Here is a 15,199-nt window from a genome sequence, read left to right as displayed (position 1 = left end):
CTAAAGAGACAGTTATTCCCATCCACCTGGTGGTTCCCAACCCTGACACTCTTCTCATGTCCCCCGTTTGAACACTCACTTTAATGTCCTGGATCTTAAAGATGCATTCTTTACAGTGGCCCTCCATCCTGACACTTATTAGCCCTTTGCCTTCACATGGGTAGACCCTACATCCTTTAGGTCTCAACAGATGACATGTACAGTCCTACCTAAAGGCTTCAGGGACAGTCCCTATGTATTTGAGAAATGAGAACTAACTGCTTGTGACTTGGGGGACAGCACGCTCTTAAAGTATGTGGATGACCTTCTCCTACACAGTTCATCACTCAAGGCTTCCCGAACTCACACCGCTCAGCTCCTCAATTTCTTGGGGTCTCTGGACTACCTGGTCTCTCCAGCCAAAGCCCAGCTTACTACCTCTTCAGTTATCTCTTTAGGTATATTTCTCACTCCAACTTCTAAAAGCCTGACAACGGACAGAATTGAAGCTCCTTGTGACCTACAGCCACCCAAAATAGTGAACTACATCCTCTCCTTCCTGGGTATGGCAGGCTTTTTCTGGCATTGGGTTCCCCACTTTGCACTTCTTGCCAACCCCTTATACAAGGCTGCTAAGGAGACCCCTCACAGGCCCCTCACCTCCCCTATCCTAGTAGCCAATTCCTTTCACAAGCTCAGGGATGCTCTTATATCTCCTCACACTCTCTCTCTTCCTAACCCTAACCATCCTTTCTACCTCTTTATGGATTAAAGACAGGGTATCACCAATGGTCTCCTCACTCAACCAACTGGACACTCCTATAAGCCAATTGGATACCTCTCCAAGCATCTTGACTCTATGGTTCATGGATGACTACTGAGAAATGTTATAAAATTTTATATTCCTTTTTACTGAGAAGTCAACTTAAATATATTTCTAAAAGACAACAAAGAGAGCCTAGCTTATTTAAAGGTTAAAAATATGGGATATAAAAATATTTTACCACTTTCCCTTAAAGTGGAATTAAAACTACTCTTATCTGTTTCATGTTTCATATATAATGACAAATTATTTTCACTAATTCATATTACTTCAAAAATTATATATATATAAATTTCTATAAAATAATATTCATGCAAAAAAACTAAGATTATTTCAAAATCAAAACATCTTGCCCAAGGTTGACCAAGAGGCCACCTTACCTAAGTTAAAATTCTTTCATCTTATTCCAAGGTAAGATAATTATTCAAGTTATCCTTACAAGTTTTAAAACTATTATCTGTTAAAGCCTTACACAAGTACAAATTTTAATGTAACAACTGAAGTTAATTTATAATAATAAGGTCATTACCTATAAGACAAACAAGTTGTAAAACTGTATTTCAGTATCTATACTGGCCCCATTTTATAATTTTATTGCTTAGCCCATTAATAGACACACAAAAATTATAAAACTCATAAAAACAACAAAAATCTCCTGTGGTGCCCTCTTTGGCTTGACAGCATGGACTTTAACAATCCTCACATGCATCACAGGTCACTTTTGCTAATTTTCCTGGCCAAATAAAAATATTTATTGTCACTTCTTGCTGTTTAAATACTTGTAAAGTCCTGGGATATTCTCTAATTTAAGCTAAGTATGCTCCAGCTTATATCAAATTTTTCTACAATTTTAAAAATAAAAAGGAGGAAAAAAAACTCATGTAACCCCACTAAATCTCACAATTATTTTACAAAGTTTCAAAATTGTGATATTAAAATCTCACTCCTGCTGAGTAACACATGGAGCACTAGAATAAATCAGATTCAGTAATAACATAGGGTAGAGGCTATGCCTGTATGTTTCCAGAAAACCCAACCTGTCATTGGGGAGACAACTGAAGGACCTGGCCTTTCAGGCTGAGCAGATAATTTAACAGCAAGGAGGTAATAAGTCTCAACCACAATGTTTGTGGCTATGCTGGTTCTGTTGAGTGTCCAGGTGAGTGGAGGCTATGAAGAAACTTATTGGACCTATTTCCCAGATCTACCTTTGTGGACTGGAGAATCCATCCCAGTATCTATTAATGATATTCACATAATGGGAGGTTTCACAGATGAATGCATGTGCCTGGATTGAATTGCATTGGCTACAGTGGGAATCCACCTATGTTAGTCCCATGATAAACATGGTGGCTGTTTTAAGGAAAAGAGAGCATACTGGCCCCTGGGACTTAAGGTCAAATGGATGGACAGTTATTAAAATGGGAGTTGCCCATAAAAAGCCAGCCATTCCCATGGAAAATTCACCAATAACTTACTGCCCTAATTATTCTGCAATAGAATTTGGCACCTGTCCTAAATCCACAGAGTTTGTTAATGTCTTGCCATCACAACATAATGCTTCTAGAAATGTGGATATACTTTGGATTGGTCTCCAAGAAATGATAACAACCACATCAGGATGCTATGACCCCTGCAGGTTACCTTGGTAATATTTTAACTTTCAAAAGGGTGGTATTCCCAAAGATCTCTGACATTTATTTGCTGCCTCAGATTTTCTCAATTTTACTGATGGCTCCATGTCTGACTTTATAGAAAACAATTGCAAAGAGGGCTCCTATTACAGACTAGGAGCCTGAGTTCAATCTCCTTAGGCTTTAATTACTGGAAATGTAAGAATGAGGAGAAAAGGTGATAAATATCATGGAACTTTTTAAGAAATGTAATCTAATGAAGCTCATTGCTTCAATAATTTGGCTCAAAATACTTCCAAAGCCCTTGCAATTGGGAGACTATTGAAGAAAAGATTAAGACTAAATTAATGCTTTGAAAATTTATGTAGGAAATGAACTTTCCACACTCAAATTTGAAGAAATGCTTAGATGCCATGCTGGCTATAAGCATATCTGTCCTAACTGCAGACAAATAATATGGTTTCCAATGGGGTTGGGAAAAATTATCTAATGGTATTTGGCATAGCAATAATAATAGCTTGGACCTTATGAACCTTAGCTCACAGCCCTAGGATCAAACACCACCACCCAGAGATAATAAAAACCTGTGAAGCTTCAAACAATTTGTTTTACCCACTCTTATACTGTTTTTCTTATTTTCTTGCTCCTCACTGAATACCTTTGGTTTGTTTCATTATAAAGGAAGCATTCCCAGGCTTTTCTCCTTGTTAGCATCAGACCCATCAGTTCTCTTCTACTTGTCAAGCCACTGCTTCCAATATTGTCCTACATCTTTTGTTTTTAGTTCTTAATATTACTATCCCGGCCTTTATTTTCAGCCAGCCCACACTTCAGTGGTTACCTCCTCCATCCCCATTCAGGTCCCTAGCAGGAGTGATGTATTTCAAGCACTGAAAAGAACAGAGGTGCCAACCTAGATTACTGCACCCAGGAACATAGTACTAGCCTTCAGAACTGGAAGAGAATTAGAGACCTTCCAAGATGAGAAGGTCCTAACAGAATTCATGGGCACTAAACCAGATGGACAGATACTTAAAGGAATCTTACACACAGAAGAGGCAGAAAGATGAACACAACTGTGAAAGCTCAGGAAGTGTCTCTAGGAGAATAGATACACAATTGAGAAATGAGAGTGTCACATGTTATCAATTTAGAAAACCCTGAAACATCTGAGCATTCCATGTTTCCTTCTTCACCAAAATGACAAGCAAAAAAAGAAAGAAAGAAAGAAAGAAAGCCAACAAAAAATAAGAAACATACTATACCTTTCAGAATAACCTCGAGTACACATGGTCTTTATTTTTCAATTTAAAGATAGACGGATAGATTGAATTTTTCAAAAAATCTACTTCCCACAAGAAACTCCTCTCCCCTGCAATAGTGAGCAAGAGTGAAAATGGAAAGATGGAAAATAATTTCCACGCAAGTGGAGTGTGGAGGCAGGGAGAAGTCACGATGCTTATATATGACAAATACACTGAAGCCAAAGGCAGGCACAAGAGGCAAACAAGGTTAATCTATGTTCATCAAGGGAAACACAGCAAGAAGGTATCACAATGTTATATATATATATATATATATATATATATATATATATATATATACCAATGTTGGAGCACCTAATTTTATCAGACACTATAGACAAAAAGGAAGCCATAGGCTCAAAAAAAAAAAAAAAAAAAAAAAAAAAAACCAAAACTGGGGGACTTCAGAGCCCTTTTCTCCAGGAGGTAGATTTTCCAGATGAACAATCAGCAAGGGAATGTCAGAGTTAAGTGGCACTATGGGACAAGTGGACTTAACAGACATTGATAGAATAGGCCATGCAACAGCTGTGGGGTACACATGCCACTCACCAGCACAAGGAACATTCCCCAAGGTATATTATGTATTAGGCCATAAAACAAGTTTTTAAAAATCTTATATGCTTTCCAATCATGATGAAATGAAACCAGAAACTAAGAGCAGAAGAACCTACAGAAACCTCACAAACACTTGAAGATTATGCCTCACACCATCAAACAAGTGAAAAATCCCTAGAATCAAAAGAATATGGAAAGACAACATATCAGAACTTGTGGGATCCAGAAACAGCACTATGAAAAGGAAAGACTACAGGAAACTGTACCTAAAGACAGAAGAGAGAGACCTCAAGTAAATTTCCTGGTGATGGCTCAGGAAAACAAAAACCAGTCTAAAGTCAGGAGAAGGAAAGAAATAATCAAGATTAGGGTGAAAAAATGCAATAGAAAATAGAGAAGCACCAACAAAGTTCAAGGGAACAAAGAGTAGTTCTTTGAAAGCATAAAGCAAAGGTGGCAAAACTCTAGCTAAATTAACAAAAGAAAAAGAGATTAGACCCAAACCAATACCAGTTTCATGTTACCCAAAATATTCCAAAGTCTAGAAGTGGAAGGAACTTGTCTAAACTCAGCCTCCAAGTTCACTGTGTTCCTGATTTAAAACCTGACCAGGACAGAACCACAACGACTATGAGCAGAACAATGTGAGGGGGACATTCCTGCCCAGGAATGAGACCATGTGTTGTGGGGGATGGAGACATTGGTAGTGCAGTGCAGATCTACTAAGTGGTTTTAGAGGCTGCAGGGGAACCTGCTCCTGGGGCTTTTCTGCTGCTCCTGTAACAGGCACAGTCTAATTAGATTTCTGTTGGACTGGGGAGTATTGGGGTGTCAGCCTGGTGAAGGACGAGAGCCTCCACTGGGCTTTCTGAAGAGATGACTCTTGTCTGCAGTTTGTGAGCTATTATTACGACAGCATTAGACAAAGATGTGCCAAAACTATTCCATCATTTTCAGGGTCATCATGGTTAAGAAAGTTAAAATTCTTTGTGTTTAGAGACAAGAAGAGGAGAGGGAGTGTAGGTTGAGACAGAGCAAGTGCCTAACCTTGGGATTGCTCCCATGGGTTGTTGTCTTAGGGGACATGTCACTGCCCCACTGAGGTGGGTGCCCTGGCCAAAGTGTCCTCACAAGTCTTCAAGGGGCAGAGCATGCCAGACTCACCATCCTATGGTGGAGGTGATAGGATGCCCAGTGACCCCATGGAGTGGAGGCAGCTGAGGCCAGCTGAGGCCAGCTGAGGGAAGTGGAGGACTGTTGGCATCTAGGCAGTGTCAGTCCTTGAAGCAGTTAGCATCACCCTATCTGGGTAATTGCGGCTGAAGGTGTTAAAGCCCAAGTGTGCTCTTAGCACTTTCTCAGGCTTCTTGTTTCTCCACTGGGGCTGATGACCATGGCTCCAAAGGCAGAGATCAGATCTGGGAGCCAGTCTGGACTCCCAGGTCTCATAGATGGATTATGGGTTGACGTCAAAGTAAAGGTTGATTTTGAGGATGTGGTGCTGGTTCCCCCAGGAGAGCTTAAGCCTTTCTGTGTGGGCAGTCTTTGGGGGAGGGCAATAACTGCAGCCACACCAGTGGTTACTTTCTCTAGTGTGTGACTTGCTTTCTGTCCCTTGGTCCCCATGGTGGTGCTCTGGCTAGGGGCATTGGAGGTTTTCCATTCTAACCATGCCCCATGTTGCTGCCTGTTGCTTGGGGTCCCTTTACTTTGGGAGGAAATACACAAGGCCTCAAAAGCTGTAATGAGTTCAGGGAGCAAGTCTGGGCTCCCAGATCCTCTCGATGTCATTTGAACCAAAGGGAAACTAGAGATATCCTTTCTGGCTGTACTGCTTGTCCCACAAGGTGAGCTTAGGTGTTTCTGGGTGGGCAGACTTTGAGGGATGGCAGTCAGGGTAGGAACACCAGTGTTTCCTTGCCCTTTTGTTCCCTTTTGTGTGTGTTTCTCTGGTACTATGTTGGTGCTCTGTCTAGGGGCACTGGAGGTGTTCTGTTCCAACCTTGCCCCATGTTGCTGCCTGTTGCTTGGGATTTCTCCTCTTTGGGAGGAGCTACACCAGGACCCAAAGGCTAACATCAGTTCAAGGAGCAAGTCTGGGCTCTCTGATCTCCTTGATGTCCCAGGGACTGAAGGCAAACTAGAGATACCCTTTATGGTGGTAGTGCTTGTCCCCTGAGATGAGCTTAGGTGTTTCTGGGTGGGCAGGCTTTGAGGGATGGCACTCAGAGTAGGAGCTCCACTCTTTCTTTGACCTTTTTTTAGCCTCTTTTGTGTGTTTTCTGGGTGCCATGGTGGTGCTCTGGCTAGAGGCATTATAGGTGTCATTTCCCAAATTTGCCAAACGCTGCTCTCTAGTTTTGGTGGTTTCTCTACTTTTTTGAGCTTCATACTTTCATGGTTGATGTCCGACCCAAGGACAAGTCTATCCTCATACCTGCCCTTGAGGTCACTGAGTGTGTCTGGGTTCTGGCATGAGCACCCACGGTGATGATTCTATGTTAGTCAGACCCAAGGGTTGAGTAGTTTAGGCTGCCCAAGTTTTGGGCCCACAGTCAAGGGTGGCATCAGAGCTGCACCTGGACCTGGAGCTCCTACGTGTCCAAGCTGATGACAGCTGACAAAGCTGGGGGCTCTGGGCTTCATCCCACCAGGAACCCCAGGGACTGGTGGGATGGTGGCTTCAGGGGTGAGAGGCTGCTTCCCCTGTGGAATGTGTCCTCGCACCCTTGGAGCTGGAGAGCTGGAGCTTGCTACAGGTGAGGGCCTGTGAGTACAGTAGGGCTTTGGGCCCTGGTGAGAACGTGGGAAGCTCCTACCCAAGGTGGAGGGAGGCCCCCAATGTGGGGGCTGTGAAGGCATAGTGGTGTTCAAGGGTGTGACCCCAAACGGGGCCACTGGCTGTGCATCCAAGCCTGCCAATGTGCTGAGAGAGGGCCTGGGAGGAAGGGCCAAAGCAGCAATTGGCAGGCTAGGGAAGAGCGGTCCTGTAAGATTGGAGATGGGAGGATGGCTCTGGGAAGAGACAGCAGAGCTGACCCACACTGGGGTGTGGGCCACCATGGTTGTGCTGCTGGGGGGATGGGGAAAGGTCTGGCTGAAGCCCACTGATGCCAGAGGCCTGGCCCCTCTCAGTGGAGAGGGATCTCCCAAATGGGCTTGTGGGGCCATGGCACAGCTGTTCCCAATGGCCTGAGTCTCACCCATCAGAAGACGGTTGATGCGCTGCAGAGCTTTCTTCTTCTCCCTGTCTAGGTCCTCAACAGTCACTGGACAGGCCAGTTGCAGAGGTGGTGGCAGCTTCAGAGGTTCCCCTTGACGGTGTCGCAGGAGAGGAAACTTGCATTTCTGTGGCCTACCAGTGTCTCTTGTGGGTGAGGATTTCTTTCTGGGCAATGGCTGTCCCATCCTTCCTTCTGCCATCTTCTCATCCTGGGACTTCATTGGGGAAATCTGTGGGGATGAAGAGCATCCCAGGGGCGGCTCCCCTTTGGATGGGTCTGGAGCCCTCCTCTTCAGGGCTCAGAGACATCACATAGAGCTGTAGGAGCTGCTGATGGGGTTTCTTTGGGGGCAGGAGCTCATGCAGGTGGCCTGGGAGCTCTCTGCTCTGTCTTGGAAGCTCTGGGTGCAGAGGAAGATGTGAGCTAGCCTTTGTATCTACTCTCCCTCTGGTGAGGGTGGGCAGGGCTGGGTTTGACAGCCAGGAGCTCTTGCAATGGCAGAAATCAGCCATGCCCTGCCCTTGAGCTCTCAGAGTTCTGTCCGCTGTCCTGCCTGGGCCTGGCCAGTCAGAAAGGGAACTGCTGGGGGGCAAGTTTCTTGGTTGATCAGCATTTCAGGTGGTGGCAGCTTTAGGTTCATGGCCTGTGTGTCTTCCTGCACTTCCTCTGGGAACAGTGGAGGGAACAGCTGCTGAGAACACATCTAAGGAGCCACCCAGAGTCTGACTGAGGGGTTCAGCAGGGCAGGTTGGGAGGGAATAATACCCTGTGTCCACAGTCCTTTCTCTCTGCATGGAAGTCAGAAAAACCCAGCTGTGTGCTAACAAAATCTTGTTTTATTCATATTTGGCTTGCTTTTTTGAATTTTGGTTATCAAGATTCCCTAAATTTATTTTTTTAGTTGTCAACAGGCCTTTATTAATTTCTGTGCAGTGCTGAGAATTGAACCCAGTGCCTTCCACGTGCTAGGCAAGTATTCTGCAACTGAGCCTCAACTCCAGCTCTACAGTTTTTGACTGTGTCTTCATTGCTTAGCTGTTCTGGGGACAATACTAGGCCTCCTACTGTTCCTACAGTGTAAGATATGTTACCTTTCACCAATCCAATCCAACACAGACACCTGCAGGCCCAGAGATCCCCTCAGCATTCACTCTTGGGAGGTTCCAGTTGTCATGGGTCTTGGCTTTCCCTGGATGGAAGGGCACCCTGCCAGAGTTAGCTGTGAGGTTTCAAGCTCAAGCTTCCCATAACCCACCAAGCAGCCCTGCATGCTCCTCCATGCTCAGCTATCAAGAACTGTCCCTCCTTCTCACTGATGAAGTTCTGGGCCGGTTTCTAAACTGGACAAAATATCACTGAGTGGGGACCTGGAGGAGTGAGGTTGGAGGGAGCCTCACCTGGGACTGTTGTCCAAAGTGAGTGCTCCTCGGGCCCCTTCCACTTCCCATGGGCTTTCCTGGGTCCACTGGACCTGCAGTAATCACAGTGCTGGGTGGGGTTGTGGCAGTGCTCATCTCTCCTATTGGGATAACTCCTGGAATTGCATCCTCCTGAACCCAGTAGGTGGTGCTGCCCAGTAGGCTGCAGTGGGAATCAGAGCCCTGTAAGCAATGGGATCACCAGATGTCCAGTGCAGCCACAGACTTCCAGTGGGTAACAAAGTTGGGGTCAGGTTGCCAAGAACATGGTCCTGGGGCTCAGTGTCTAGGTCCTTCCTCATGTCACACAGCTGAAGTAGAACTTATCTTGGACCTTCCTCTAGAGTGGCCAAGACCAGAAGCTCCTCCACTTCCCGAGTGTCTTGAAATCATATTGCTTTTGAGAAAATGGCTGGAAGATGGGTTTATGCCCCACACCCTAAGCCTCCCCACATGCTTTCAGGCTGGGAAATTCTCACTGTGCTCTTTCAGTCACGATTTCCTCCTGCATAGGGAGGAAAAATGGACACCCTCCTAGATCATGCCTGCCTCTGGACTCGGGGTACTGACTGCCTGGATGAAGGGGGTGACCGAATGTGGGCCACACCTGAGTGGTCATGGAGCCTGAGGTTGGCCAAGCTCTTCATTTTCTAATAACCAAGGTAAACACAGTCTATATTGCTTGTTTTATTTCTTATGAAATCAGCAATTCGTGCTTGGGGTAGATCAGATAGAAGGTACAGATCATCAGGATTCCTTCGAATGTGGCCTTGTGTTTGAGCCTATGGATAGTGTTGTGTACAAGTGCTGTGGAGTCATTTAAAAGGAATATACATAGTGGTGTCACAAGCATGACCATGTAGGATGAACTTGCAAATACATTAAGCCACATGAAGGCCTCACTGTGGTTTGTCAAGATCGTCCTGATTCACAAGGACCTGTCTTTCCCTCTCCTAAGAGGGAAGAGAACCCGTATCCTTGAAACTGTATTTAAGACTCCAAATTTGTTTCAGTGAGGGAAAAAAACACCAATGTTGGAGAGGACTATGATGAGTTTTAGTTAAAAATTGATATCTAAATGTGGAAGCAGAATAAAGTAATACATGTATAATATAAACATAAAGCAAGCTAAATTTCATAAATATGTATTACATCTTTTTAAAAGTTGATATTATCAAGACAAACCCCCATTTTATCCTCTTGCTGGGAAATATTTTTTATTCCCAAGCTGAAATGTTTTCTTAAACCTGGTTTCAGATTTTATTTTGACACTTGTGTTTTTTATATTCAGGTTTTTTTAGATCTAGGATCACTTTCATGTATCATCTAATCACCTGTTTTAAATTCAATGTAATCATACACACATACACACACACACACACACACACACACACACACATGCACATTGATCAGGTGTTATTACCGTCCTTTTTATGGATGAGGCAGCAGAAGCACAGAGAAGATACAGAATATGCCCAGGACCCCACAGTGGCATTCCCTATTGAATGTTTGTGTCTCCTCCAAATTAATATGTTGAAGCTCTACTGCCAGTGTGATGGCATAAAAGCCGGGCCATTGGGAGGTATTTAGAGTTAGATAGGCCAGGGGGGCATGGCTCCCAAGATGTGATTAGTGTTCTCAGAAGATGTAAAAGAGACCAGAGCTCACTGGTTCTCTGCCGAATGAGGACACAGTGAGAAGGCAGCCAGCTATGAGCAAAAAGAGGGCTATTTCCAAGAACTCAACCTATCAGTACCTTGACTGTGAACTTTGCACCCTCCCAAATGGGGAGAAATAAATGTTTTGTAAGCTTAGAGTATTTTGTTGTAGCAGCTGGACCTGACTAGAACAGTCAGGGAAAGGACTTTGTGAATATTCAATGAAATAATGTATGCAAAGTGGTCTATGAGTATTTGCTATTGCATTATCACCTTCATCATCATTACCATTTTTTATAACCAAGTGGCACAGGAGCTATTTTTCACACCTACTTCAATTCCAAAAGAAGCCACTGATATTGCTCCAGGAGAAAGAGGCTATGGACTGCCCCAGATGAGGAAGTACCCAGATTTGCAGGTGGCTTGTGGCCATTTTATGGATCTACATAGTCCTTTGGCTGCTCTGTAAATGAGTTTTCTGGCCCATCATGAGATTTATACCCCTGTGCCATCAATACCATCCCCTTTTAGGGTGTCCAAGTCAATCATGACCAGTCATTTACATCTTGAGCCATTTCTGAAATCCATGTGGATTTTCTCTTCCACAGAGTTCTGTAAAAACATGAATGACAGGTGATGTCACTGAATAACTGACATGGGAGTGGACAGCTTGAAGATCCTGGAAAGGAGCCAGGTAATCAGAGAAAAAATAACACTAAAGATGGAGGAGGCCAACCTCTGTCTAGCTCTGGGAAGAGTCAGCCCAATTTCCTTCTGGGACCTGCTCAGTATGGATTATGGGTAAGGTATGGGTAAGACAAGGTCAGCCATGAACTGTGAAGAAGTAGGATGTATTGGGGGTGCTGATGGAACCAGATTTGTATTTCAGGTTTACAGATTTTACTAAGAAACTCTGAAGAATTAGGTTAAATTCCCTGAGATTCAGTTTTCACATCCAACAAATGGGCCTAGTAAATGCACCTTCTTCACGATGATAAGGTGAAGATGTCATGAGGTTACATTTGCAAAGCAATTACAAACTCTGGAACCAAACTAGATGCTGTTCAAGAGATGAATTAATAAAGATAATGTGGTACATATACCTAATGGAATATTACTCATTTTTGAAGAATGAAATTATGACATTTACCAGTAAATGGAGGAAGCTAGAGAATATTATGCTAAGCAAAATAAGCCAATCCCAAAAAACAAAATGTCTAATGTTTTCTCTGATATGTGGAGCCTAAATCACAATAAGGAAGTGGGGTAGGGAATACCAGAGATACTTTGGATTAGACAAAGGGAAGTGAAAGTGGAGAGGGTATGGGGGGAGGAAGAAGAGTAGAATGAATTGGACTTTATTACCGTATGTGCATATATTGTAAAAAAGAAAAAAATCAATTTTGGCCTCCTCGTGATTCTAATTCAGATAGGCCAACTCTTCAGTCAGGTCCTTAGTCTGCATCTCCAGGTCAGCTCTGGCTAGAGTCAGCTTATTTGGCACTTTTTGCAGGCCATTGATGTCAGCTTACACAGTCTGGCATAGAGTCAGGTCATTCTCCTACCTGAAAAGTAGTTTAGGGATGCAACACACTGATTTGGACAAGGTCACTGTCATCTTCAGGGCTATCTGATGCACAAATCTATGCAACTGTTTTAAAGTAGCAGCACTGGAGTGTGTGATGTGGTTCTTGCTTTTATAACTCCCTTCTTTCTCTCCTGCCTTTCTTTTTTTCCATATCATGATTAATTTTTCAGTTGGAAGAAAGGAAAGGGAAAAATCATGAGGCGGTGCTTTTCTACCAGCAATGAACCGCACTAGAACTGTGCATCCCTGGAAGGGATTTCCCTTTTTCTAGGTGTTGTGACTATAAAAAACAGCAGCCCCTGTCTTTCTGTGCAGTTTCTAATGGTGTCCTAAGATCAACTGAAAATTAAACAATAGTTATTATTTTGCACAATTTTCTTCAAGATTTATTCAAACATTGGTACTTCTTCATTATATTTTTCAAGATTTTATAGGTTCAGGACCATCATCCTTGCAACTTCCTATTTGAAAATTTTTTAATCCAAAAAGTTTGTATTCCTTATGTCGGGAAGTATGGGATATGAAGAAGGAAATGAAAATATAAAAACAAGTGGATGGATAATGTTTCAGTTGCATGTGCATAAGGAAAGCAATTGTTTCACTTAACCCCTTGTCAAATACATTATTAGTTCTTTTAATTCTTTGAAAATTCAAGTTTAGGACATAGTAGATTATGTTGAATTATAAGTCATTAAAATTATGGTGAGAAACCAATTTATTTTAACAATGTGTAGTGTGAATTGTGTTTGATTCTAAATACTTTTTGGAATGGAAATCCCATTTTCATTTGCCTAAGCATGAAATATGTGGAGAATGTGAACTTCAGAAGATTCAAAATATTTGCTATCAATGGAGGCAGGAAAACAGAAAATAAGCGGACATGGTGGGAAAGGTCAGTTATCATCCATCTATTCCACTCACTTCATTCTGAAGTCCCAGGCAGCCTGTTTTGCATTGCCAATCTGCAAGATGAGCTAGGCATTGCCAATCTTGGCAGAAATTATCTGAAAAAATAAAGAAAGACCTAGAAAATAAAATACTAATATGCTAGTAGATTACAAAGATATTTTTGACACAAAATTTGAGTGGTAATGTTAAATGCTGTTTCATTAAGATTTTTTTTTTTTAAAGTGGTGTTTAAACTATAAGCCATGGATGCAAAGTAAGGGATTATGGTAAAGCCCTACTTTCATTATGGGTTCTGACAACAACCCTTTAAGATAAGTACTATTATTCTCATTTTATAGAAGGTAGAAGAAGAAACTGAGACTCAGAGAATTCACCCAGCTACTATTTGGCAGAAGGAGAGTTCAAAGTCCAGGCTGCATAATGCAAATGGCAGTAACTGAAGAAGCTGTGTACACTCCTAAGACTTTATTATACTTTTGCTTTTTAAATTAGTCCTTGCCTGCATGCTACTATATTGATCAATGTTTCTGCCCTTCCTTAATGTTACTTCATTTCTTCCCTTCTATTCATATATTTTATTTCCTATTGTGGTTTCACACAACTGAATTATGCAAATGAAACATTAAGTCTAAAGTTACCCAGCACCTCTTTTTTTTCCCAGTAACTGAAGAACCTTAAAATGTTTTAATTCTCTAGACTTTTCCTGTGCGAATGTTGTAGTATTGTAGATCTATCTTTTTGAGTTTTTTTTTTAACACACACATATCAATAAGAATAGGACTTTACCTTGTTTTAACATACCATAGCAGTTACTCATTACTTATGAAAACAATGCTTTCCGTGTATGCCCTATGTATTCATGTAAGCATATTTGTATTTCAGACACCCTTGATGATAGCGTAGCTGGGAATCAAATTCTACTTTGATTACTTTGGCACAGTTTAAGGATACAATATAACTGTATTCTGGTTTCTACTAGTGGTATTGAATAATAAATAATACATTTATTATTTGTTTTTATAGAAACATTCTATTCTTATGATTGTTGTAAATTTTCTTGTTCCTAGTATTCTTTTTTAAATGTCTTTTTAAAAATATTTTTTAGATGTTGATGGACCTTTATTTTATTCATTTTATTTATATGCAGTGCTGATGATCAAACTCAGTGCCTCACACATGCTAGGCAAGCATTCTAACACTGAGCCACAACTCCAACCCCCTAGTATTCTCAAATCTATAATATGCCTAAGTGAAGACTTATTTTTATTGATCTTGCTGAAATTATGATTTTCAAACATCCCAAATCTGTTTTTGATTATTATTCCCAAAGACATTTTTAAAAGAAAATTCTATTTGATATACAGCAAGTCTTATTTTGTCTTATATTTTGCTGAAAATTTACTTTCTTCCCTTCCATATCTTTATGGCTCTCAACTAAATCATGGATATTTTCATGTATTTTCTAGATAAACATATTCTTTGGGTGTAAACTGCTCTTTGGTACTTCCTCCAATTTTCCTTCATTTTTGTTATCATTGTTAACTATTAATAGTTATCATTGTTAACTATTAAAATCTAAATTGGCCTTTTAATTCAACATTTCTTAGTTTCTTTTCTTATGACTTTTATTTCATTAATAATCTTCCCCTTTATGTATATTTACTATAGAAGGTTTGCAACCATTTCATTCTTTAAAAGTTTGGAATGTTTGATTCTGATGTCATTTGCCTGCTGATTCTCACTCATGGTGAGTTATTTTCTTACATTGAAAAAAAATTATAATTAACTGCTCTGATATATTGCAGATGTTCATGGATAGTAGAGCTGACAGTGTAAGAATAACTCTGTATTTTGTGGCTTATCCAATGTTCATATTACTGTATAATACATCATTTGTCCATGTTCTTAAGAATAAGTGGCATAAGAGAAACCTTTTTTTATATTGTCCCCTTTAAAAACAGTAAATCATTTTTAAAAACAGAAAACCTGTTCAGGCTATTCAATAATTAAACATTTTGATAGGGTATAATTCATATTTGATTTGTGATGACTCCAAATTGGCAACAAACACCTAACTTGCTACTTTCATATTTATACTTGAAGG

General features: G+C 41.4%; 1 long non-coding RNA gene across 1 annotated transcript; it reads left to right on the top strand.

Moving 5' to 3' along the window:
* The first annotated feature begins 4,087 nt into the window (after positions 1-4,087).
* LOC120892030 (uncharacterized) lies at positions 4,088-14,442 on the top strand. Its single transcript, XR_013435008.1, has 3 exons — positions 4,088-9,602; positions 11,207-11,292; positions 13,434-14,442. It is a non-coding gene; the product is annotated as an uncharacterized LOC120892030 (long non-coding RNA).
* The last annotated feature ends 757 nt before the right edge of the window (positions 14,443-15,199 follow it).

This window comes from Ictidomys tridecemlineatus, chromosome 2, assembly GCF_052094955.1.
Source record: "Ictidomys tridecemlineatus isolate mIctTri1 chromosome 2, mIctTri1.hap1, whole genome shotgun sequence".
In the NCBI taxonomy this organism is placed as follows: domain Eukaryota; kingdom Metazoa; phylum Chordata; class Mammalia; order Rodentia; family Sciuridae; genus Ictidomys; species Ictidomys tridecemlineatus.
Note: the sequence above shows the minus strand (reverse complement) of the source record. Positions and strands in the feature narration are given on the sequence as shown.